Raw genomic sequence first — 25,507 nt, forward strand, 5'->3', positions numbered from 1 at the left:
ACAAAGGCATCCCTCCCCTTAGGCAGATAGCCCTCGAGGCTTTGCCATAATCACACACACACATGGGAACTTCATGATCCACCGGTGGGTCAGAGCAACTTTCACGCTTGTGGCCGAATGCACCACTGATGGAACACCTTCTCTGTAACTTTATATGGGAATATAAATTTGTTCGGCCCCCAAATCAATCTCTTCTGAATCCATTTTACAATCCGTTTTGAAAAAAAGTGTCTTTCATTACGTACAGATGTCACGCAAGAACGTCGTTAAATTGCATTCGAAAGTGGTCAAAATGCATATTTTCTTTGAAATATCATACCCGAATTTTTTCGCAATTACAATACTTTCTTTACTTACATTACAATACTTTTTTACTTACTCGCGATTAGAATACTTCCTTCCTTTACTTACTTTATATTACGCTCAAAGGGGCGGTTTTCTTTAACATTTTGTGAATTACATTTATCATATTCTTCGTATTCAAACCACATAAAATTCAATTCAACAGCAATAACATAAAATTTTTAAAAACAGCATGTGTTTCGAATTTCCGATGGGCAGTCCACCTCTATGGAACGGTGCTTGCTACACCAGGGTGCTTGAGCCTAGGCTCTACCCTTTGTAGAATAAATTTGGTAGCTTCTAATGTTAATGGGAGATAACTATTCAATTTAGCATTTAGGTAATTAAAAATTATGATAATGCAATATTTTATATCAGTTAATTTCAAGAAACTGCCTTGAATAAGCTATTCTAAATTATTAATTGTCATTTTAGGTAGTACTGGGAAAATGGACAAGCTGTAAGATGGATTGGCACAGAAGCAGTCGAACTGGTGATGCTGGGATAAATACATGGTAAGTTTGAATGCAAATATTCAGTAATCTGAATCCATTGTAAATAACAAGATACCAAAATAAAATATAGCACATTAAATATATATAATGAGCACAATTACAAATAACATACTATATACAAACAGGATGCAGAAGATACTTGGATACATAAAAATGATGGCACATGTAAACAGTTGGTGCTTAATAACAGGGTGTTACATAATAAAGGTGTTCAGTTGGGCTAAGGGCCTATCCATATTGTCTAAGTTATTGTAGTCATAAGTACAAATTTTAATACTGGGGTTATCAATTATATTTTGTTTTGGATGAATCTTTTTGCTATTTTGTAGTAATGGATTCTAACTCTACACCAAGCTCCTGATATACACGATTATTTCTGATGTACCAGTCTGCACTGGTAATTTGCCTGACCACCATGTTCTGGCAGGCTTGGAGCTTCTGCCTATTAGTTTTTCTGGTATGAATCCAGACTGAGCTTGCATAACATAATAATGGCCTGAGAATGAACTTGTAAATAAGTAACTTTACTAACTTTTATACCTTGTCTATAGATAATACACTGTTTCCAGCAATTAAGGGATAGAATTGTGCTTTACGAACCCGGAACTTCTGGATAATAGAAGTGATGTGTGGGGACCATGTAAGAGTATTATTGAGGATCATCCCAAGACTATAGGACTTGCTTGGCCCATGGAATACTTTGGTTGTAGAATTGCAGGTTGTTTAGAATTCTGGTCTTTCTTGTGAAAAGGACTGCCTTTGTTTTGTCCACATTAATAGCAATCTTCCATTTGACTAGCCAAATCTCTAGCGAATGTATGTAGTTTTGTAAACGTTGGATAACTGGACCAATAAATGCACTTTGCGATAGGATCGCTGTGTCATCTGCATACATAAGAAGTGTTGTGCCATGTGTGGTAGGAATGTCGTTCACGTAAATATTAAAATAAGTAGGTCCAAGCAAGGACCCCTGGAAAACCCCTACAAGGATAGGGTGTGAAATAGAGTTTGTTCCTGAGACGTGAACGACAAAGTGTCTACCTGTGAGGTAGGAATTAGTAATGTTTATGATTTAGTCTGGGAATCCCAGAACGTGTAATTTGTATGTAAGGGCATCCCACCAGACGCTATCAAAAGCCTTGGCAATATCAATAAAGAGGCCTCCTGTGATTTTCTCAGCATCCATACCTTTAGATATTGTTTCAATCACTCTGTAGAGTTGGTTGGTAGTGGAGAGGTGTTTTCTGAAGCCAGACTGGTGTGGAATGATGATATTTCATTCATCCAGATGCATGTTGATTCTTTTAAGGAGTATTGCTTCAAATACCTTGCTTGTGGTTGATAGGAGACTTATAGGCCTGCATGATTCTGGTTTTGCAACAAGTTTTTCTGGCTTTAGGAGTGGGACAGTTTTAGCTGTTTTCCAGGCTTGAGGAAAATATTTCCAGTCTAGTACGAAGTTGCAGAGTTTGGTGAAGATAAAGATTGACTTGACTGGGAGTTTTTTAAGCATGTCGTTAGTAATGGCATCCAGACCTGGACTTTTTTTTTCTTTTCCGTTTTTTAATAATTGTAAGGACTTCTGAAGGTAAGGTTGGAATAATGTTGTTGTGCGTGGGGTTGTGGAGAAGGTGGAAAGATATTGTTGAATAATGTTTTCAGTGTCAGAATCATGAATGTTGTATGTGCAAAATTGAGATTCCAGATGCTGAGCTAAGAGTTCTGCTTCCTCAATTTCTGTCTAATGGATCCCTTGAGGCCCTTTAAGGGGCGGAATGTTATTGTGGAATTTTTTATACCTCCTGATAGCCTTGCACAGTGAATTATCATCAGTAGTAAGGTTCTGGAGGTATGTATCTGGTCCAGCTGTGCTGTGTTTGAGTGTTTAAAAAAGATTTGATCTCACTACAGAGACGATTGAAGCGTTGCTTGTCTTCCCTGTTCCGGGACCTTTGGAATTGCCTTCTGGCTGCATTTCTGCTCTTTATTAGTTGTTGTAGTTCAGTACTTCTATGTGCACGTCTTTGAGGTACTTCTTTCTGAGCACTGGAGTAAGCATTAGTAATCTCAGTGGTGAAATTCTGAATTAACCTATCAATGTCATCCCTCGTTTGAACTGTTGGCAATGTGTACTGTTACGTTGTTTAGAGTTTTGGCGAACTTACGCCAGTCAGTGATAAAGACTCTTGTGTCTGGTGGGGTATAACTGCTAATGTTCAGAATCATTCTGACCGGATTATGGTCAGAAGAGAGTTCATCCAGCACAGAAATATCCAGCGGAACGCTGGTATTTCTGAGCAGGAAGAAGTCAATGATTCCTGTGGAACGGGCATTATACCGTGTTGGGGTTTTAGGAGCTGCTATGCGTAGGTTCGTCGAATTGGCCAAGCTGAATACTACGCGTCTTATGTCATTTGAATTGTAGCAGTTCCATGCACGATGTCTAGCGTTAAGGTCTGCACCTATATTAACATGTGTGCCAAGTGAGTGTAAGACCTGCAGATCAATTCGGGCAAGTTGAGGGTTTCGTGCTGGTGGAATGTATGTGGAGAGAAAGATGTAAGTTGTATAAGTGCTTGTAATGAGTGAAATAGCTGAGGCCTCTATGGCTGAAAGCTGTGGAATTTGAACAGGATAATGAGGGATGCAGCGTTTAATCAGAAGTGCAGTGCCCCCCTCCAGGGTTTTGTACTGTGGCTGGTCGGTTGTATCTATGAACAACATAGTTCTGCACGGGCGTTGAAGGGCCAAGGCGGTGTTCTTGTAGGAAGAATAAATCAGGGTCGTAGTTATTTACAAAGTCTCGGCGTTCATGAATTTTCCGAGACAGTCCATTCGCATTCCATGTAAAAATGTGCATACGATTATAACAATTAGTCATCATTCACATAAATGAGAGAACCAAAAACATCTTCACAAATACTAAACATAATAAAGAGTTTGTCGATATCATTATTAGTGGCCTGCAATTCAGGCAATTTTTCAGTTATACTTTTAATAATTTTACCAAATGAGAAACCTTTACAAATTTTGCTAATTTCTTTGAAAAATTTCATAATTTCCATGAAGCCACCCAGGCCAGGCTCGCTCTGGGAGGTAGGAGAATTGACATTATCATTTTGACAATAATTAGGTTCAGTTTTTGTAGGTTTTAGATTTTTGGTGGCATTTGCATAAGATATTCCATTACCTAGCTTAAATTAGTAGTCACAACAAAAAAAACGAAAGAATAAACATCGGCAGAAACGAAAAACTAAGTAATGAATGGCATTAAGGAATAATAATTACAAGGTAACTTGAAGAATGCCGTTGAAAGCCTTAAAAATGTCGGCTAAAACTTTCTGTTCCTTTGGTAAAGTTTACTTAGCAAACATCATCTGCTATCAACATTTGAAACAACATCAGCGTACAGGTGCTGCCCACCATCACTAATTTTCATCATTAGTAATCACCATCAGAGATCTTCATGATTAAATAATCTTCTTTACCTAGCAAGCATCATCTGCTATCAACATTTGAAACAACATCAGCGTACAGGTGCTGTCCACCATCACTAATTTTCATCATTAGTAATCACCATCAGAGATCTTCATGATTAAATAATCTTCTTTACCTAGCAAGCATCATCTGCTATCAACATTTGAAACAACATCAGCGTACAGGTGCTGTCCACCATCACTAATTTTCATCATTAGTAATCACCATCAGAGATCTTCATGATTAATCTTCTTTGAGTTCAAATAACTATCATTGTAAAAGTTAAAGCAACAAAAATTAGTGCGATATTAGTCTGATTCTCGTTGCTTTAACTCTTCCAGTAATATTAATAGTCTTCGTTATCAAAACTCTCCTTTGCACCTTAGTAATTACTCCGTCACTAACAATGTGCATCATCAGCAATCTCCATTACCAATAACCTCCATTACCAGAAGTGTCCATCATCAGGAATCTTCATCAATCCATCGTCAGTGATATCTTTCAATAGTAATTTCTATCATTAATAGTCTTGGTCATCAGAAATTTTTATAACCACTAATATCTATCCTTAGTAATCTCCATTATCAGTATACTCCATTACTAGTAATCTCCATCATTAGTAATCTCAGTCATTAGTAATCTCCATCATTAGTAATCTCAGTCATTAGTAATATCCATCATTAGTAATCTCCATCATTAGTAATCTCAGTCATTAGTAATCTCCATCATTAGTAATCTCAGTCATTAGTAATCTCCATCATTAGTAATCTCAGTCATCAGTAATGTCCATCACGAGTGATATCCATCATCAGAAATGTCCTTCATTCATAATCGCCATCACAAATCATTTCCATCGTCAGTAATTCCATTATCGGTAATCTCCATTACCAGTAATGTTCCATCATCATTGACCTCTCATCAGCGATCTCCTTGCTCCAGACGATCTGGATACTCTTTGGAGTTTATTTATCGTTTGAATAATATATATAATAATTATTCTTTATTGTATGATAGTTAAGCTCTTTCCTCTCCTTCTGTAATTTCATATGTAAAATGTGTACAAAATTTATATCCAAGCAACAAATCTCTGAGTAAGATAAATAAAAGTTTCGAAAAAAAAATATTTTCGAGTATTGTACAATCATTATGTTATATCGATGTAGGAACGTGAAGAATGTGCAGTGCCCTCACCGGAATTCGAACTCCAGACCTACCGAATACGCGTTCAGCGTGCTTCCAGTTACACCACGAAAACATGCGGAAACAAGGTAGAAAATACTTTATATACTGTCCCTTTTAAAGAGTGATTGGAAATAACGAATTATGAGGATGACCAATTACCATCCACCACCTTTTAGTTCGGGAGCCACTTGTAGAGTCTGTTAGAATATTTCGAAGTCAGGAAACTGAAGAAATCTGTAGGCCCTCGCGCGAATTCGAACTTCGGACCTCCAGAATACGCGTCGAGGGTGCTTCCAGGTACACCACGAAGGCATGTGTAAAGAGGTTTTGGTTTATTTGATTATGGCAAAGCACTCGAGGGCTATCTGCCTAACGGGAGGGATGCCTTCGTGGAGGACTTTCTAAGGAAAACTTGCTCATATACACGTTGCATTCGGGGAAAACCACGAAATCGGCTGATACAGCCAGCTCGTTGGCCGAGATTGGAACCCCCGAAACGAACTATCAGTGTTCAACGAATTCATCGCTCGGCCTCTTGTGGAAAGAAATACCGAAAATCAATAATCACGAAAAATTAAGTAAAGTTCTATATTATTAACCTCTTCTTTAGTTGAAAGATAACGCAAAAAAATAAAAATTGCTATGATATATAGAATATCTATTGCAAGAAAGATAGAAAATAATTTATATTTAGCAGAAAATAGTTATTGCAAATGGGTCAACAACAATCACTGAATTTTGTCATGTTTTTGGCTAATTTATGTAAAGCGTGAGAATAAACTTTTTTTTTTTTTTTTTTTTTTTTTTTTGCGAGACTCAGAATTTTTCTTTCTACTACATTATGCATTTTAGTGCATTTTCGCAATCCGGTATTCAATAAATAACTGAAGAGATATACAAAATAAGCAGGGAATTATTACCAGCCTTCCACTGTGTAATGACAAATCGTTTGCGTGCAGAGTTTCAAAGCAACTGTTACTTAAATAGAAGTCGTAATTGTATTAGTCAGGCAAGAATAAATGTTAAGTTTCCACTGCATTAGTCGAGTTCAGAAAAGGTCGAAATGCCATGAAAATCATGAATCGTAGACCTTGACTAAGAGCGCCTTAACTAGAAAAATTCACTTTGTTTCTGCAGAGAAATAATCATCGATAGGTTTATTCTACTAATTTATAAGTATATATGGTAATTATTCAGTAATTGCAAAATATGTATACCTTCATTACGATTTAAAATGACTTCAGTATTATAAATCTGCTGTGAAAAATGTTTCCAGTACTTATAATGAACTACAGTTGATGAATAATATTGGTTAACGATATAAAAATACTGTTAAAGGACAAAAAAATCCAATAATGTAATCTTCAGAATTACTCTTCGCCCGTCCTATTTATTTTGTACCCTAAAGCAGCGATGAAATAGTTCCACCACTACATTTTACAACGATTATTTTTCAGTTTCTCAATAGAAATATTAAAAAAAATATATATTTTGCCATTTGTACAACCTGTTGGCTATTTGTATTAAATATACACAAATATATATATTTTATGATTATTTTAATATTATATATACACAAATAAATATTTTTTTATGTATTAAATATACATAAAAAATATTAGGTTAAAAATTGGTTACCATTTTAGTTATCAAAATTTAAGTTGTAATACTTTAATTCTAAAACTTACTGTGAAATTTGGGCGTGTTTGAGTGTGATCAATTTCTTTAGGTCTAGTCATATTTCACTTCGCTTTAAGAGTAAATTAGAATCCAATTTTATTTATTTATTTTAGTCCAAAGGGGCAATTTGCCTAGAAGGATTATTAATTTCGTTTTGGCATTTTACTTTGATTAACTTTTCGAATTGTTGCCACCAAATATTATTCAACTGTATTGTATTTAAAGAAATTAAATAATGAAGAATCTGCATAATTATATGTATGTTTCTCGCATTGTGATAAAACAACGGTACCTAGAGTCATCCAACTTTGAATAACGTAATCCTCCACCGAATATGAGCATTGGAAGCCCTAATTTGGAATTTATTTATCGATTTCATATTTTGTAACACTTTAACGAATTTTTGATTAAGAAACTCAGCGATTTCAAAGCGAGCAATGACAATATTGTACAGAGGAAAAAAAGAACATTTTTACTAGGTCTAAGAAATTATAAAGATATGCTCAATTTAAAATGACTTTGCGATATTGCTCTTGAACTGAATTTTATGGTTTAAGTGCGAAGAACATGATATTTAATATAAAGGTAACAAACAAAACGGGGGGGGGGGGAAAACTACCTTTGGAAGTAATGAAAAATCTGAAAGCTTTCAGATTTTTATATTATTTATTTATTTATTTTTCAAATATAACACGAAAAAAAATTCTTTTTCACCGAAATAAGTTGTACAAAAAGGGAATAAAAATTTAACAACTTTATTTAAAATGTCTTTATTTTTTACTTATTTATTTATTTTTTATTTTTATTTTATTTATTTATTTATTTTTTTTTTTTTTTTTTTCCAGTTCAACCTAAAGTTAACAAGTGTGTTATCTTAGAAATCTTCAGTTAAGAGTTCAATCACAGAATATTTCTATCAACTATTCTTTTTCTTCGCGAGATTTTTGAATTTAATAGATAAAATTGCCGTATTGCTTGTTTTGGCCTAGAAGGAAGACAGTTTTGGAAGATAGTTTTGGTCAGGAAGACAAAATTGCCAAATTGCTTGTTTTGGCTTAGAAACTCTAATTTTAATTGTAATTTTTTCTAACTGCATTTGGTATTTTAGGTTTTTCTGCATTTTACAATTTTTAATGATGTTTTGAGTTTTCATGTATTTTTGCCTTGTCCCAAAGTGAGAAATGAATTGGTTGAATGACAAATGTATCTCTAATGAAATTCAAGTAAATAAGTTTAAGTGAAGTGTAGCAAAATATATATGTAATTTAATTGGCCGTTCAGGGAAGTGATGTGGTGTCCACATCAGATTTTTTATTTTTCAGACTTCGAAATCGGCAACTTGCTAACATGAATTTTATAGGTAATTTCTAAATCTTTTAAACGAGAAGCAAAATAGTTGGTCATTTTATACTCAAACAGGTTTTATGTAAATGAAGTCAAAATTTCCTGAAGGCCCTTACCGACAATTTCAGTAAAATTCAACATTTTCAATTCATGCATGCAAGCAAGAAAATTATAATTTTGAAAAATGATAACGTAAAATGTAATTACCTACAAATAATCTAAATGCATGCTATTAACTTAATATTAACAATGAAAAATAAAAAATGCAATTACAAATTAAAGTCTGTAGGTTGTAGGATTCCTCACAGTGTGATGCTGAGTTACTGTTGAACTTGAAGAATCTTAACTGATAAGCGAAAGATCACTTGAGTTCGTGTGACAGGAAACAACAAGATTAGAAGTTTAAACTAGCCCTTTATTATTCCAACTGAAGTTTAACAAACTCCGTCTTGGTGTGTACTTGGGCTTTGAACTTGAGACTAAGAATAATACTAAACTAATCTTAACTAAAGAGATATAGCCGAAGCTGTCAATATTCTAACCGAGTTGGCCTCTTAACGTTAATAGACTGCGAAGCTATCAAGAGCCTAAAGTACGGCCGAGCGTAATAATAGCTTACGAGAGAGTAGCCTAAAAAGGCGGACGCGTACAGACAGAATACCTGGTAACTCTTTCACTAAGACCGAAGAACTTCGCGTTTAAATATCGCTCTTCCTCATTATGTATTCAGACGTAATTCTAAAACTACGTTCTGGCCGGAAGTGTAAGTTGAAGTTAAAAATCGACAGGAAAGGAACTTTAACTCAAAATTTAGCTGTTAATAAAATTAAAATAATCCTTACAACGTAAGCATAGCTGCGTTTTCGAACAGAACTGCGTGCATCTTTATATATATAAGCGGCTTAAGTGTTTGTCGCCGATAGTTTATTGTTGCCACTCGGAAAAATGAGCGCGGAAATTAACGTTTCCGCAGTTTTTAATTAATATCTCGGCCGATTAAAATCGTACGAAGATGAGAACGGTATCGATGGATTCGAAGAAGGTTTTGGAATCCGGGGATATGCGTCTCGAATTTCAACTCGGCGCCGTTCCGTAGATATTCGAGAAAAAAGAATTTTGCACGTAGCCAAATTCCTGTAATAGGAAAAACCCAAGAAAGAAAGTGGAAAATGTAGTGAAAGCGTTGGGGAAAATTAGTTTTTAATTAATATCTCGGCTAATTAAAGTCCCAAGAAGACGCGAATGGTCAAAATGGCGTACTACGGACCTGCGGAATCCAACGGAGTGCTTCGCTAAGCCCGTGAGCCAGCCGTTTCGGAGGAGATGATGTTACTTCACTCCATATACATATGCGGCGTAAGGTGTCTCTTTGTCGCCGATAGTTTATTGGTTGCTTGCGTAACTTTACTAGCCGATGGGGTGAAGCTGCCACGGCACATGGTTGCCGTTTCAATTGAGACGTAGACAATTTCCTGTAAAACTTGCCTTTGTTATGACCATCCATAAGTCTCAGGGCCAAACGCTTAAGCGTGTTGGCATTTTTTTACCTGAGCCTGCATTTGGACACGGTCAACTTTATGTTGCCTGTTCAAGAGTTCGTGAAAGAACGGAGTTAAATTTAAAATTAATTGAATGTCTTCTGCAAGGCGAGCTTAAAAATGATGGAAAGATCTACACAAGAAATGCTATGTACGAAGAGATCTTTGACATGTGAATTAACATTTTATTATTTATATCACCTTTATTTATTGAGCTAGCGGTGGCTATTAAGAAATATACCGCCATTTCCTTCATTGCACTCTAAGCAATTAAGCAAGTAGAAGGGGGAAACCCCGTGGGGCAGTACGCAAAGGGGTGTCCTCGCCGCGTGCCCTGGGTAATTCAGTTTGAATTAGCAGACATTTTTGCACAAATCATTTTAATTACAATTTATAATATCTAGAACAGCGGTCATTTTCGTATGACCGCCGGGCTTTCTAGTAATTATCATAATTTTAATTGAGATAACGAAAAGTCGAAATGCTGATACAATTTCAAATTTATTAACTGTTTTAAAGTTCCCCTTATTGTCCGCGATTTCCTTCGTCCGCAACTGACTGGACATTTAATAATGATTATAGCGTTTACGCAACTGAACAGAATTTCCTAAAATTCTAATCGGCCCGTTCTGAGAAATCGAGTATGCAAGCAAGATAATCACAATTTTATGATATCTCGAATTGAAAAATGAAATTAATCTGAAATCTACAAGCGCATTACTTTCTTATAATTAATAAATATGGTCATACATATGATAATACGTTAACTTTTCTGTCTTTTCTAACTGTATTTTTGTTTAAAATTGTATACAGAATCGTTTTATGTATTTAGTTGAGGGATTTAATATGAGAAATCTGAAATGCAAATGAACCATCTGGAACCATAAAAGGCTCAGAATTATCTTTGCCCATAAACTGGGTTCTGGAATGAATTTGGTAATGATATATGCAATATACCGCTTTTAGTCATTCATTTATTTTTCAGGTGGCAGAATTAAAATTAGCTATTGTTTTTAATCATTTCTTATTCTTTCCATTTTATTGCACATTCAGATTTAAAAATAGCGTTATAAGGGCGCCATCTAAGGAGAAAAAAAAACAACTAATTAAAAGTGGTAGATCGCACACTACATCATTACCGCGAATGCTTACTCGAATTTTAATGTAAAAATATAAAAACATTTGGATTTATTATTAGACCAAAAGGAATGTCAGTCCCGAATGGGATACTAGTCTCGAAACAGCATTTTGTGTTAAATCACTATAAACGGCGTATCATTTTTCAGATTGTTGACACCAAATATTATCGCCCTGTATTATATTTAAAGAAATTAAATAATGAAGAATCTGCATGAATGTATGCGTGTTTCTCGCATTGTGAACAAACAACGGTACCTAGAGCCATCCAATTTTGAATAACGTAGTCCTCCACCCGAATACTGGCATCTGGAAGCCCGAATTATGAATTTCGGATTTGTTTTATTATCTATTTCATATTTTGTCAACCTTTAAGAAATTTATGATCAACAATCTCAATAATACCCTCAAAACTTTGAAATCTAAATAATACCAATAATCTCAAAGATTTCAAAGAGAGCAATGGCAAAACTGTAAGAAGTAAAACATTTTTATCTGCAACGCACAAGATTGTCTATCGGAATTCTAAAGATATACCGTTTTTATGTATCTTGTGATTTTTTATTGAATAAAATTTTCTGTGGCGTAAACGCCAAGAACGTGATATTTAATAAATCAAGTAAACACATAATAATAGAGAGACAAAAACGTTTTATTAAACCATCTTATTAAGAAAACGTAACATTGATATAACAGACTGAGAAAACATTTAAAAAAAGTAAACAGAAAAATATGCCGACACTGCATCGGGAATTTTAAATGTATACTGCTATGCGAAGGGCATAAAAAAACCTTAACAAACTCTTTTTCGCGACCTTAAAATCTCGAACCTTTCAGATTTTTTTTATGTGTAATTTTATTACTATTATTATTATTATTACTTAAAGGTGTAAGAACGAAAACTATTTTAAGGAATTAAATATAAATGAAAAATCAAAAAACTCGATCAATAAATGTATTCAAAATGAGATATCTAAAACTGTAGCAAAGTGTATCCTACGATAAAAAAGAATCTATAGATTTGTAAAAAGAATTTATAGATTTGTTTCTTTTGTTTTGTATTTTTTATCAAGTGTTTATGTGATGAAATTTGAATTAAAATGATAATTTTAATACACGAATTCAAATAATATGTCTTAAAACAGAAATAAAAACATGATTTTTTAAATAATATAAATAGTTGATTAATTTTAATAAAGACAAAACTTGTAGTTTGAAAAATATAACATTTAGTTAATTAAGTACAGTTATACAGACAGTAGGTTTTTTCTAACCACGAGAGATGAAAAATGAGTAATGCCCTCCCCGTGACTTGAACCAAGGATCTGACCTCTCGCGTCGAGCGTGCTGACTACTACACCATGAAGGCATGCTAAGAATCCAGAAGAAATATCTTATATAATCCCCCTTTTAAAGGGCGACTGGGATCTAAGGAACCCCATCGACAAATCCTGGTGGTGAAGAAGGATTATTAACTACCTTTTAGTTCGGGCGCCACTGTAGAGACATTAGATATTTTTTAAAGCAGGAGAGATGAAAAACGAGCAATGCCCTCGCCGGGACTCGAACAACGGATCTCTTGAATACGCGTCAAGCATGCTGACCACTACACCACGAAGGCATGATAAGAATGCGGGAAAACTACCTTATGCAGTAAGCCCTTGCCGAAAGCGGATTTGCGAAATGTGAAGTAGATACAGTACGGTAGAATTACAATTACAGTGGAACTGCAGTTATCCGAATGAGTTGGGAAGGGACCCACCCCCATTCGGATAATCAAAATTCGGATAACTGGATTTTGTGCGAAGAAAGGGTCTACGTATACTTTAATTAATTTTTGTATATACTGTATGTTAAAAACGGGAGAAAAAGCTACCTTTTTAAAAAAAGTGATTTTAATTAATTCAAAAAATCTGTCTGTACACTACATGACTTCCTTGTACGGAATATTAAATTATACGCATTTTTTCTTGCATTTCATTTAAACTTATTGGACTGAATTAAATCTACTTCGCCGACAGCTCATAAACCACAATAGAATAAATGCATTCTTTCAAATTCACTCTAGTACTTGTTTACCATAGCGACACTCTGGCGCTAGATTCACTTAACAGTATTATATTTCGTTCATATTATAACACATAATGCACAAAATTTATATCATTTAAAGAACAGAATTATCGAACCGTTGCCACATGTTCTATTCAAATACTATAATAAAGCTAGAACGATGTATAAAAGAAATTAAGCAAACAAAACAAAAAAGAAACAGTTTTTCACAGACGATTGAGTATTTCTCATTCAATTAATTCAGTTCTCACTTCGCGAGAAGGCAAAAATACATAAAAACTCAAAATATCTGTATTAAAAATTACGAAGTAAATCTTAAACACTTATTTCCTCGAAAAAATTCCAGAAAGGATTAAGCATAATTTAATTGGCAATAATAAATGAAGGCGTTATCTTTGTTGTTGCGAAGCTACGTTTCTCTAGATTGGCAACAAATCCACTAGTCTGCTGTTTCAAATGTAAACAAACAATGGCCGCCATCAAGAAAAGGATTAGGTTTAGCGGCACTTAAACAACTTTAAAATTGTTGATAATTCTAAAAATATTGCATACAGATTTACTAAAGGCATAAAAACCTTAACCGGAAGATAAAAACAACGTAATTCTATCATTTTTAAAGCAAAAAATGTACAATTTACAATCATATAAGAGTAAAGAAACAGATTACTGAACCCGGTAACAGAGTGGATATATATATAAATATATTTATATATGTTTGGTGCGGCCGATTGCAACCAAAATACGAGGTGCACATCTACATGTTTTAGCAGTCCTATATACAAAATTTCAACGTTCTGAGGCTACTCGTTTTTGAGTTATGGGAGGTACGTACATACGTTCGTACAGACGCCACGAAAAATTCTCTTCAGAATTAATTTTAAAGCAGTTTTATAATTTTTTTGGAGGAAACAAGTCTTTTATTCTGTCCTTACGTACAGATATCACGCAAAAACATCGTTAAATTGCATTCGATAGCGGTCAAAATGGATATTTTCGTTGAAATATGCTGCCTGAAACGTTTCGCGATTACAATACTTCCTTTTTACTTCGTACAAGGAAGTAAAAAAGCAACACTTTTACGTAACATATTAATATCGGTGAGAAAAATATTAGGTACCATAGCTCTGCAACAGTAATGCTCGAAGTGAGTATTTGTAAAATATTAAAAAGATTTCTGTCATAATTCACGAGCTTTTTCTATCCCAAATTCTATTCTTTATTAAATTTTGACGTAATTACAAACATTGAAAGAAGAATGGTCTTACCTCCAAATAATCCTAACACTTAAGCTCCAATATCTTTACTGAAATTTCTTAAGCATAAGAAACCAAATGAAGTACTCAGAAAGTTTAAAAAGACTAAGAAAACGCCTGCAATATTGTAGAAATTTTATCAAGCAAGTGACAAAGGTTATTCTGTGCGATACTCAAAATCAGTATTGTTATCTTAACAAAAGGGTGACGAAACTGCAGAACGCAGACGGTAAACCATAGATCGTGCTCTGTCATAAAACTGCGAATGTCATTATGCACAACTTCGAATCGTTTATAAAAGTGTATGATATTTCTTAGAATAATGAATACTTGCTGCTCTAGAATACAGAAGAATAGTTAAATATGGCTTAGGCATTTAAAGAACCCTGTCCATTTTATAATGCACACTGGAAATATATACCGTGTGTAAAAAGTTCCTCTAGAATTGTAACGTGGAATCAAAATGGATTTCTTTTCGATATATCTCGCATAAATCAAAAACAATGAGCAGTAGAAGGTTGAAATTTGTATTTGGGACTGCTATAACATCTAGCTGCACACCTCTCTTTTTTATTGTAATGGGCAGTCCAAAAGTATATATGTAAAATATAAAAAAAAATACGATGGCTTTTCTCTTTGCGAACCAGCAACCTTTAATTAATTTTCTGCAATTCAGGATCGTCCCCTAACCCAGTACCTGCTAGAACATTCACGCCTATTACATAACCTCCTCATATAAATGCTGCGTCATAAGTTTTTCTACATTTTTCTAGAAGCTACTCTCTTACATAACCATTCATATAAATGCTGAGTCATAAGTTCTCCTAGACAGATGCCTTCTCGCCTTCGTCCTGCTAACGCTTCCGCTATGCTCCTCTTTCTTTGTTAGAACGTTATGATGTATTAAAGTTTAAAGTCAGTCCTATCTAATAGTTCAATCACTGAATAAGTTATTTGATTAACTTCATCTGGAAAAAGGTCATCTGCTATAAATTAAAATAAAGATATGCTTGCTGTTAAAAGTGAAAAGTCCTGAGTCGTCATTTTACTCCGTGTTTCAATCACCCCAGCTTCGTTAACCATCTGCCAGAACGTGTAATGGAATAGCCTCACCATTCGCCCACCATGTGTTGGAATAACTGAAAACATTACATATATATATATATATATATATATATCCAAAAAATATATATATACACCCTTTCTATTATTATACCTTTATATAAAGTATAGTCATCTTTAGAATTCAGTTAGATTACGCATAAATGTGTGTGTGTGATTATGGCAAAGCCTCGAGGGCTATCTGCCTAAGAGGAGGGATGCCTTCGTGGAGGACTTTATAAGGGAAACTGGCTGTAGATTACGCATAAAAGGTCGTGTTAAGATTTCCGTAGTTTGTGTTATTCAATATTTTGCAATTATTGTTTCAAATAGGTTTTCAGTTTTTTACTGTTTAACGCTCAAATTTGACTTTTTTTTTTTTTTTTAATTTATAGAAATCTCTATATGCAGTTTTTCGTTTTTTGGTATTAAAAGTTTACTTTAGCGTAATCGGGGACCTTCCAATTTTTTAGTTTTATTTAAATGACTATTAGTTTTGCTCTTTATTTGTACTTGCTTTTGAATTTCAGATTAGCATATATTGGTTTTAGACCAATTTTTATAGTCCAAAGGGGCTTTGTCCCTGAAGAACTGTTGTTTTCGTTTTGCGATTTTGTGCTGGCTCACTATAAATGTCAGTTTCACTTTTCAAACTGTTGCCACCAAATGTTAGAATCCTGCATTATATTTGAAGAAATGAAACAATGAAAAATCTGCATTAATGTATGTATATTTCTCGCATTGTGATGAAACAACGGTACATAAAGCCACCGAATTTTGAATGACATAATCCTACTGCGAATATGGGCATGTGGAAGCCCAAATTTAAAATTTGGAATTTGTTTTATGATCGATTTCACTTTAGTAAAACTTTAACGAATTTCTGGGTAACAAACTCAACGATTAGAAAGCGAGCAATGGCAACAATCTACCAATCAATCTGGAGAAACAAAATCAAACAAAACAAATTTGGGCAACAATCTGGGGAAAAAAAACCTTTTTATCTCCAGCGCGCGGAACTGTGTATCCGAAATTCTAAAGATAGGCTCATTTTAAAATTATTTTGTGACACTGCTATTGAACTGAATTTGATGGCTTGAGTACGTAGAACATGATATTTAATAAATAAAAGTAGCACACAAAACGTTAAAAAAACGAACGAAATTTAAAATCTGAAACCTTTCGGATTTTTTTTTTTCTAAATTTCAATATACGGTGTGTGTGGTGTATTTAATTATGGCAAAGCACACTAGGGCTATCTGCCTAAGGGGAGGGATGCCTTTCGTGGAGGACTTTCTAAGGGAAACTGGCTCGTATACACGTTACACATGGGGAAAACCACGAAAACGCCCATGCAGCCAGCCCGTTCGCGGGATTCGAACCTCGGACCGAACTACCAGTGTTCAGCGACTTTACCGCTCGGCCGCTGGTGGGCAAATTATACATATACATAATGTAAACATCTATGGTTTTTTTTAATTGCCATTTTGACACAATGCTATGCTGTATTCTTTTCTCGAAGTGTTTCGAAAACGTTAGAGAATATTCTGGTACATTTGAGATTCGAGTTTTCGGTTTTATATGAATTTTTAAGTCTTTAGTTAAAATTTGATGAAATCTTTTTACGATTTTGATCTCAAATCGACCAGGAAAACAAAATATATTAATCGACTTCTTCATTAATCAATTTCATATTAATCGACTATGAAGCTTTAATTTATTTTTCCCTAATGAATTCTGAATTGAAGTTTCAACGAAAGGAGATTAATTTTTATTTGTATAATTTTGTATATTTTCCCTTTCGCATTTTTATTTTTCGAATATGTTCTACTATGATTTCTTTCTTTAATTGGATTTTTTTTCTTATAACGAGCAAAATTTTATACTCGTTATAAGAAAAAAAAAAAATGGGCCAAAAAGTAACCAAGACAATTTAAAATTCGGGCATTATATTTAAGAGCTATATGCAAACCAAAGAGCGAATGTTTGAACTTACATGCAATTAAGAATAGCAATTTTAAAAAAAAATTCCTTGACTTAATGCATAAAATGACGAGCATTTGTATGCAAGTTGTTATGAAAAGTATTGATCAATTAAATTTTTTTCAAAAAGAAAATCTTATTCCCAGAAAGTCCTCCACGAAGGCATCCCTTCCCTTAGGCAGATAGCCCTAGTGTGCTTTGCCGTATTCTCAATACACGAATTCGGTCACACTATGCGAAAAGATACTGATGTTGGTACACCAACTGACTTAATTCACTATTCTTCTAAGAGTTTCAATAAACAAAAGGTCGTCTCGTTAGGCTGGCTACATTTAAACTTTTCATAATTCTACAAGGATTGCATGCAGATTAACTAAAGGCATAGAAACCTTCGTCGGAACAGAAGAACAACATAATTCAACCGCTCTTAAAGCAAAAAATGTACAATTTACCAATATATAAAAATAAAAAACTGGATTCACCAAGCCGTATAACAGAGTGGCAATATCTGTACCGTATATATGCCGTCGATTGCAACAACAAAGGGAGGTGCACAACTGCATGTTATAGCAGTCCCATATACAAGATTTCAACATTCTACTCGTTTTTGAGTTTGCGAGATACATACGTACATACGTACGTAGAGACGTCACGAAAGAATCCATTTTAAATGCATTTACAATCTGTTTTAATTTGCCTGTAGGTACAGATGTTACGCAAAAACATTGTTCAAATGCATTCTGGAGCAGTCAAAATGGATATCTTCGTTGAAATATGATCCACGAAATTTTTCACGATTACAGTATTTCCTTTATTTCGTACTGGGAACTATTACACTTCTTAAATTTTATTAAATTGATTTTTTAATTAAAAATATCAAAGCTTACAACATTGAACACAGTTTTGTAATTGGAAGTTTATGTTTAACGCCAATGGGTGCGAAAATAATGATCGGGTAAGGACTTATGTGGATATGGTGCATATGATAATGAATTATATTATCGATGTATGTCATAATGAAATTGGCTGTTACTTTCGCGAATTTGATCAACTATAGTTAAAACATTTGATTCAAAAATATTCGTTAGCTAATATTTAACAAAAATATTTCGTTAAGTATTGGCTAACACTATTCTTATGAGTCAGTGAGATACATAATGCTATTGCGTACATTTGACAGTATTCTTGATATACATAAGGTAGTTTCCCAACATGAGAGCGTTATCAAACCCAGGTGAGAGATAACGTCCGGTGATAACGTCCGCCATATGTGGGTATGTATGTATGTTCTTCGCATTATGAAAAAAAGGCGCCAGCTACAGCCATCAGATTTTAAACACACTTATTTCTTTACCGAATATACGCCCCTCAAAACCTGACTTTTGAATTTCGAATTTCTGTTTCTTTCACATTTCGTGCGAACATAGTGAAATTTTAATTAACAAACTCGACGATTTAAAAGAAGTACGTTGTCACGCGGAAAAGTTTTGGTTAATTGAATTACGGCAAAGCTCCCAAAGGCTATCTGCTTAAGGGGAGGGATGCCTTCGTGGAGGACTTTCTAAGGGAAAGTGATTCGTATACAAGTTACATATGGGTAAAATCACGAAAATGCCCATGCAGTTAGCCCGTTCGCCGAGATTCGAAGCCCGGACCGAACTACCAGTGTTCAGCGCCTTTACGGCTCGGCCGCTAGCGGGCCCACTCGGAAAAGCTTAAGACATTTATTTTGAAATTAAATCAGAAAACTCGGCGATTCAGAAGAAGTGTGCTAGTACTGTCCGAAATAAAATATATTTGCCACGCACCACTGTGCTGTAGCCATTCGGCAAAATGTAAATTGTTTAATTTTTCTTTCAACTTTAATCTAGCCGGCCGAGCGGTAAAGACGCTGAACACTGGTAGTTCGGTTCGAGGTTGGAATCCCGCGAACGGGCTGGTTGCATGAGCGTTTTCGTGGTTTGCCCCATGTGTAACGTGTATACGAGCCAGTTTCCCTTAGAAAGTTCTCCACGAAGGCATCCCTCCCTTTAGGTAGATAGCCCTCGTATGCTTTGCCATAATTAAATAATTCAATCCAACTTTAATCTATCTGTTACTGAGTCACAAACTAAGCGATTTGAAATCAATGAAAGCAGTTCTTCATTTCTATTAATGACTGGCTGTATGATACCTATAGTAAACTTGAAGCACTCGCAACTATGCGTTCTAATAGTGTAGTGCGTGTTCGCAGCGTGAGTTCTAATAGATATCAAAAGATTCCTTTCCACAAGTTTTATGAAAGAAGTGTAGTGTAGTTTATTCAGATAGAAAGAAGGAATAAAATCAAATTAGCTTTAATAGGCTGTTACTCGAGACCTTAAAAAAATATTTAAAGATAGCAGCCCGTTAATTTGACATTAATGTAGAATAAAATTTAATTTCAATGAATTCACAGTATTCTTCAGTATTATCGCAACCACCTTGGTAGAAGTCGCCAAACTGTAAGCAAAGTCGCCATTTTCAGACATGCTGTTTTCGTTGTATAAAGAAGCTCTAAAAGCAAATTGCGATATTTTTTTGTGTTCAGCTGAATTTTGAAATATGCGCTTGGTAGGGTTTGCCTGCAAACGAAGAGAAAGTTATGCGAAATTTTTTCAGGAATGTAATATTTCCTTGAATTATGTATTTTGCCTTATTTAACGTATTACTTTTACTTTTTATCAGTCACTCTGTTAATTGCAATTGCTCATATTCATAATTAGTGCACTATTCAGCTGATTATAACTCAGTTACACCTGTATTATAACTATCCACAGTACTCGTTTATTGTTCATGTTGTGGATGCCTATTGACAGTACTTAAGTTGTAATCATCTACAGTGGGTACAAAAAGTATTTGCACACATACATTTTTGTTCACAATTTATAAGAAAATGAATTAAGAGATACAAAAATTGGCATTTAAAACATAGAATGAGCTTATTCATTTAAATTAATTACAAAAAATATAATAATATTAATAAAAAAATATTTTTGCAACAATATTAAAATATCTTATGTCAAAAAAGTATTTGCACACTCAACTCAACTTTAGCAAATTTGAGTTTTTATGCTATTATTTGACAGTGCTCCCGCAGTAAATAACATGCGTAAGACGACTATAAAAGGAGGTGTTGTAGAAACGTTATCAGTTGATTGTCGATTTCAAACTGTAATGGCACCTAAGAAAACTGAATTGCCGATTTCGTTGCGAGAAAAAATTGTTTCTCTACGTGAAAATTGTCTAAGTTATCGAAAAATAGGTAAAAAAAGTACATGTTTGCTTCTCTACTGTTCGGTATGTTATAAAACGTCATAAAGAAAGAGGATCTACATCAAATAACTTGCGTTCTGGACACTCAAAGAAACTTTCACTGCGAATGAAGTGAAAACCCATAAGAGAAGCATCAAAAAATCCATTTATTAGTGCAATTACTTTAACCAATGATGTCGCTTCAACATCTGGAGTTCAAATCTGTGCCCAAAGTGTTCGAAATGTCCTGCACGATGCACACATTTATAAGAGATCTCCAAGGAAAAGAACCTCTCATAACTGAACGAAATAGATTGAAGAGACTTGAATTCGCTAAGGAATATATCAATAAGCCAATTGATTTCTGGAAAAATGTCATATTCTCCGACGAGAGTAAGTTCAATATAAATCAGATGGTAGGAAGTTAGTTTGGAGAAAACCTTGTACTGCTTTTCATACCAAAAATATGTTACCTACAGTTAAACATGGAGAAGGTTCTGTTATGATTTGGGGGTGCATGGCTAGCAAAGGAGTTGGTAATTTGTGTTTCATTGATGGGAATATGACAGCTCGAACCTATATTGATGTGTTGCGAGATAACTTGCCACAAAGTGCAATAAAATTGGGTATCAGTAATTCGTACTATTTTCAGCTAGACAACGATCCCAAGCACACTGCCGGTATAACACGTATGTGGTTGCTTTATAATGTTCCCAGAAAACATGCCACTCCACCACAATCACCAGACTTAACTCCTTTGGAATATTTATGAAATTCTTTGGATTTAAAAATGAGAAAAAGGAAGATTTCAAGCAAATCTGCCCTTATTGAAGAGAGATAGAATACTGATCCTACTGTTACAGAAAATTTAATTAAATCAATGTCAGCAAGATTACAAGCAGTAATAGATGCTAAAGGAATGCATTCTAAATATTAGTTATTTGAAATTTGCTTATATATTTTATTTCTTTTGTATTCATGCAGTTGTGCAAATACTTTTTTGATACGAGATATTTTAATTTTTGTTACAAAAAAGCATTGTTATTTATATTATTGTAATTTTTCTGTTTGTTTTGAATGATTAAACTTATTCTGATTTGGCAATACCAATTTTTTTATTTCTTAATGCTTCTTTTTATGAATTGTAAACAAAAATGTAGGTGTGCAAATACTTTTTCTACCCACTGTATCTGTAACTCTATCGGTAAATTGTTTTCCTCACCTGCAATACACCCTTCTTCCATAACTGCACCATTAACTTGCCCACCATGTGTTTGCAACGTCCCCAGCAGTCGTCTTGAGCACGATATGTGCCAAACTGTATTATGTGGACCAAGTTAATTCTGTCAAAGATGCTACCTGGCCGATATGCTAACTGTCCCAGCGGATCGACTGCCTCTCTGTCGGTGGAAAGAAAGAAAAAGAAAAAAAACCCCGTTCGCCTAAAATCTAACCAGATTACCTCATGTTGGAAGATGTTCATTTACTCACACGTTATTCGTTAAGTAGGAGGAAGAGCACAAGTTTGGCTGAAATGAAACAGTTTTTTCTTTCGGCCGTTCTGAGACCGTCTGAAATAGGACTAAAAGTGATGAGATTCATATTGCTTCCTTGGAAAGCTCCAAACAGCAGCCAAGAACTAACACTTTGAATTGTGTCATTGGTGCCAATTAACTATTTGTTCACCCATACAACACATTGTTTATAAAATGATACATTGTGCAATGCTCTAAATTGTTTTCGAAAATTACATAAAAATTATCTAAAAATACGAATTTTGAAAATAAATTATGAAAACTGTGCGAATTTCATTTGAATTGAACCAAATTCTGAATAGTGAAGCAAGGAATCAAGTAAGTTTCATAAAAAATAGATATTAATAAATATAAACAAACTACAGTGGATGGACAAAAATATGGAAACACCTTGTGAAATGCATGTTTGAAAAGAAAGATTGATTTTAATGAAATATGTAGGTGGCGCTGGCGTTTTTGACTACTGACGCCACCTATACAACTTCGTAAATGTGCTTAACAGTTCAGTTGTTGTCGGAGTACTGTTATGTGAGTTTGTCATTGCATTATGTCAGAGTTAACAGACTTCGAACGTGGACAAATTGTTGGAGCACGTATGGTAGGTGCTTCCGTAAACAAGGTAGCCGAGGTGTTTAGTGTTTCAAGAGGTACTGTATCGAAGATTTATTCCGCATATTTGAAAAGCGGAAAAACATCATCTGCGAAATCACAGCGCGGACGAAAGCGTGTCCTGAGTGATCGTGACAGACGATCATTAAGGGCAATTGTGACGAAAAATAAGAAGACCACAGCTGCAAAAGTTACTGCTGAAATGAATGTTGTGTTACCGAACCCTGTGAGTACCAAAACAATTAGAAGGGAGCTTCATAAACAGGAAATTCCTAGCCGTGCTGCAATTGAGAAGCCACTCATCAGTGATGCTTATGCCCGTAACAGGAAAAGGTGGTGTTTAAGTCATAAATCCTGGACTATAGAGCAGTGGAAGCGAGTAATATGGTCTGACGAGTCTTCTTTTACATTGTTTCCCACTTCTGGCCGAGTTTACGTCTGGAGAACGCCATCTCAAGCCTATAGTACAGACTGCTTGTTGCCAAGAGTGAAACATGGCGGGGGTTCTGTTATGGTTTGGGCAGCCATATCGTGGTTCTCTGCTAGCCCCATGATAAGTGTCAGGGCACATGACTGCCAAGACTTATGTGAACATTTTGGCCAATCAAGTTCGTCCCATGGTACAAACTTTGTTCCCCGATGGTGATGGTGTCTTCCAAGACGACAAAGCCCCTGTTCACACAGCTCACATTGTCCAGGACTGGTTTTCTGAGCACGAGGATAAGTTGTCCCATCTCCCCTGGCCACCACAGTCACCAGACCTGAATATTATCGAACCTTTGTGGTCTACATTGGAACGGAAAGTGCGTTCTCGCTATCCACCGCCAACATCGTTATCTGAACTTGCCACCGTTTTGCAGGAAGAATGGTATAATATTCCCTTGGCAAACATACAGGAACTGTATTTATTCATTCTGAGAAGACTGCAAGCTGTTTTGGATGCCAACGGGTTTCCTACACCATATTAAGCAAAGAAACATGTTTTTTTAAAGGTGTTTCCATATTTTTGTCCAACCCCTATAACTTCTTAAAAATTACTCTGGCGAATTTTACGAAACTTAGCACTTTGGTATAATTTAAGACGTAGGATCGAAATATGGGAAAAACATCGGAATCAAGTGTCATTTCAGAAAACGTCCGATTTTGTGTCAAAATACTCAATGGTATATGTATCCTAAGTCTAATATGTATATCCTGTATCTAATATGTATCCTAAGTCTCGCTATCGAGACATGAAAAGCACAATTATGTTTCGTCAATTTGCCAGGGAACGGGAGATACAAGACTGTACCAGTATTGTTTTTTTCCCTCTTTGACTCGGTGTACAAGAAGGATATACGCTGGAACATTGAGAAAGCTACATAAAAGAAAGTAGCAAACGGTAAATTAAACGGAGAAAATACGCAAAAGTGAGAATACGGAAAATGTGTTTTGATCGGAAGCCAAACTGCAACAGCGCCAACGTCGGGGAAAAATGTTCGAGAAGCGCATTCCTAAATTTTTTTTTTTTTTAAAACTCCCAGTAAATTGCATTTTTATGGTTTACTCTTGTTCTCAAGGCGCATACGTAGCTAATTCTTATTCACAGTGCAATAAGGGAACATATTATTGGATGAAAATGCATCAGAATTGTCGGCAAATAATTCTGGTTGCCAGTAAAATAAACTTAAGTCTCAAGAATTCCAACAGATTCATTATTATTTGTAAAAAAGCTTCAAACTTATGTGGACTGAAATGATGGTTTACAACGCAAACAATCATCACTTACGACTAATATTTGAAACAAATGGAGGAAAAAAATAAAAAATCTGAAAGGTTTCAGATTTTAAACGGTCGCCCAAAAGTGTTTGTTAAAGTTTTTTTAAGCTCTTGTTGAGCTCAGCGTCTTTTGCTACACTCACTCATGCTGACCCAATTGTTTTCCCTTTTTAGCTTCATTATTAAGCATCATTTTCTTCACATTTACGACATATGCAATTCAACAGCAAAATCACAAAATTTTTATTTAGTGTAACAAAATTTAGAATTTCCGATGCAATGCTGGTATACTTTTTTATATTTTTTCACTCTTTCTTCAGTTCATCATATCAATGTTCAGTTTTCTTAGTAAGATAGCTTTGCAAAATTTTTTTTAGCCCAAAGCGGCAATTCGCCCAAAAGGCCTATTCATTTCGTTTCGGCATTTTCCGTTGATTCATACAAAACGGCGAATCATTTTTTAAATTGTTGCCACCAAATATTAGAGCTCTGTATTACATTTAATAAAATTAAATGAAGAATCTGCATAAATGAATGTATGTTTCTCGCATTGTGATAAAACAACGGTACCTAGAGCCATCCACTTTTGAATAACTTACATCTAAATCCAATATATATCCTAAGCTGAGTTTTACAGACAAGAAAAATACAAGTTAAATTTCGTTAATCGGCCCAGTAAAAACGGGAGATATAGAACCGTCACTTTTTTT

At 34.7% G+C, this 25,507-nt stretch overlaps 1 protein-coding gene across 4 annotated transcripts in view; it reads right to left on the reverse strand.

The window, feature by feature from the left end:
* Nucleotides 1-25,507, reverse strand: part of LOC118192903 (uncharacterized) — a 200,777-nt gene that overhangs the window by 128,269 nt on the left and 47,001 nt on the right. Inside the window, exon 1 of one of the 4 annotated variants that reach the window (XM_085816179.1) lies at nucleotides 14,551-14,677. The exons of the other annotated variants lie outside the window; for them this stretch is intronic. The gene's annotated coding sequence lies outside the window, so the exon portion shown is untranslated. Of the gene's footprint in view, nucleotides 1-14,550; nucleotides 14,678-25,507 lie in introns of those variants that run through there. 4 annotated transcript variants of the gene reach the window in all.

This window comes from Stegodyphus dumicola, chromosome 4 (assembly GCF_044657685.1).
Source record: "Stegodyphus dumicola isolate Sdum_Otavi_A_Nest chromosome 4, ASM4465768v1".
NCBI lineage: Eukaryota > Metazoa > Arthropoda > Arachnida > Araneae > Eresidae > Stegodyphus > Stegodyphus dumicola.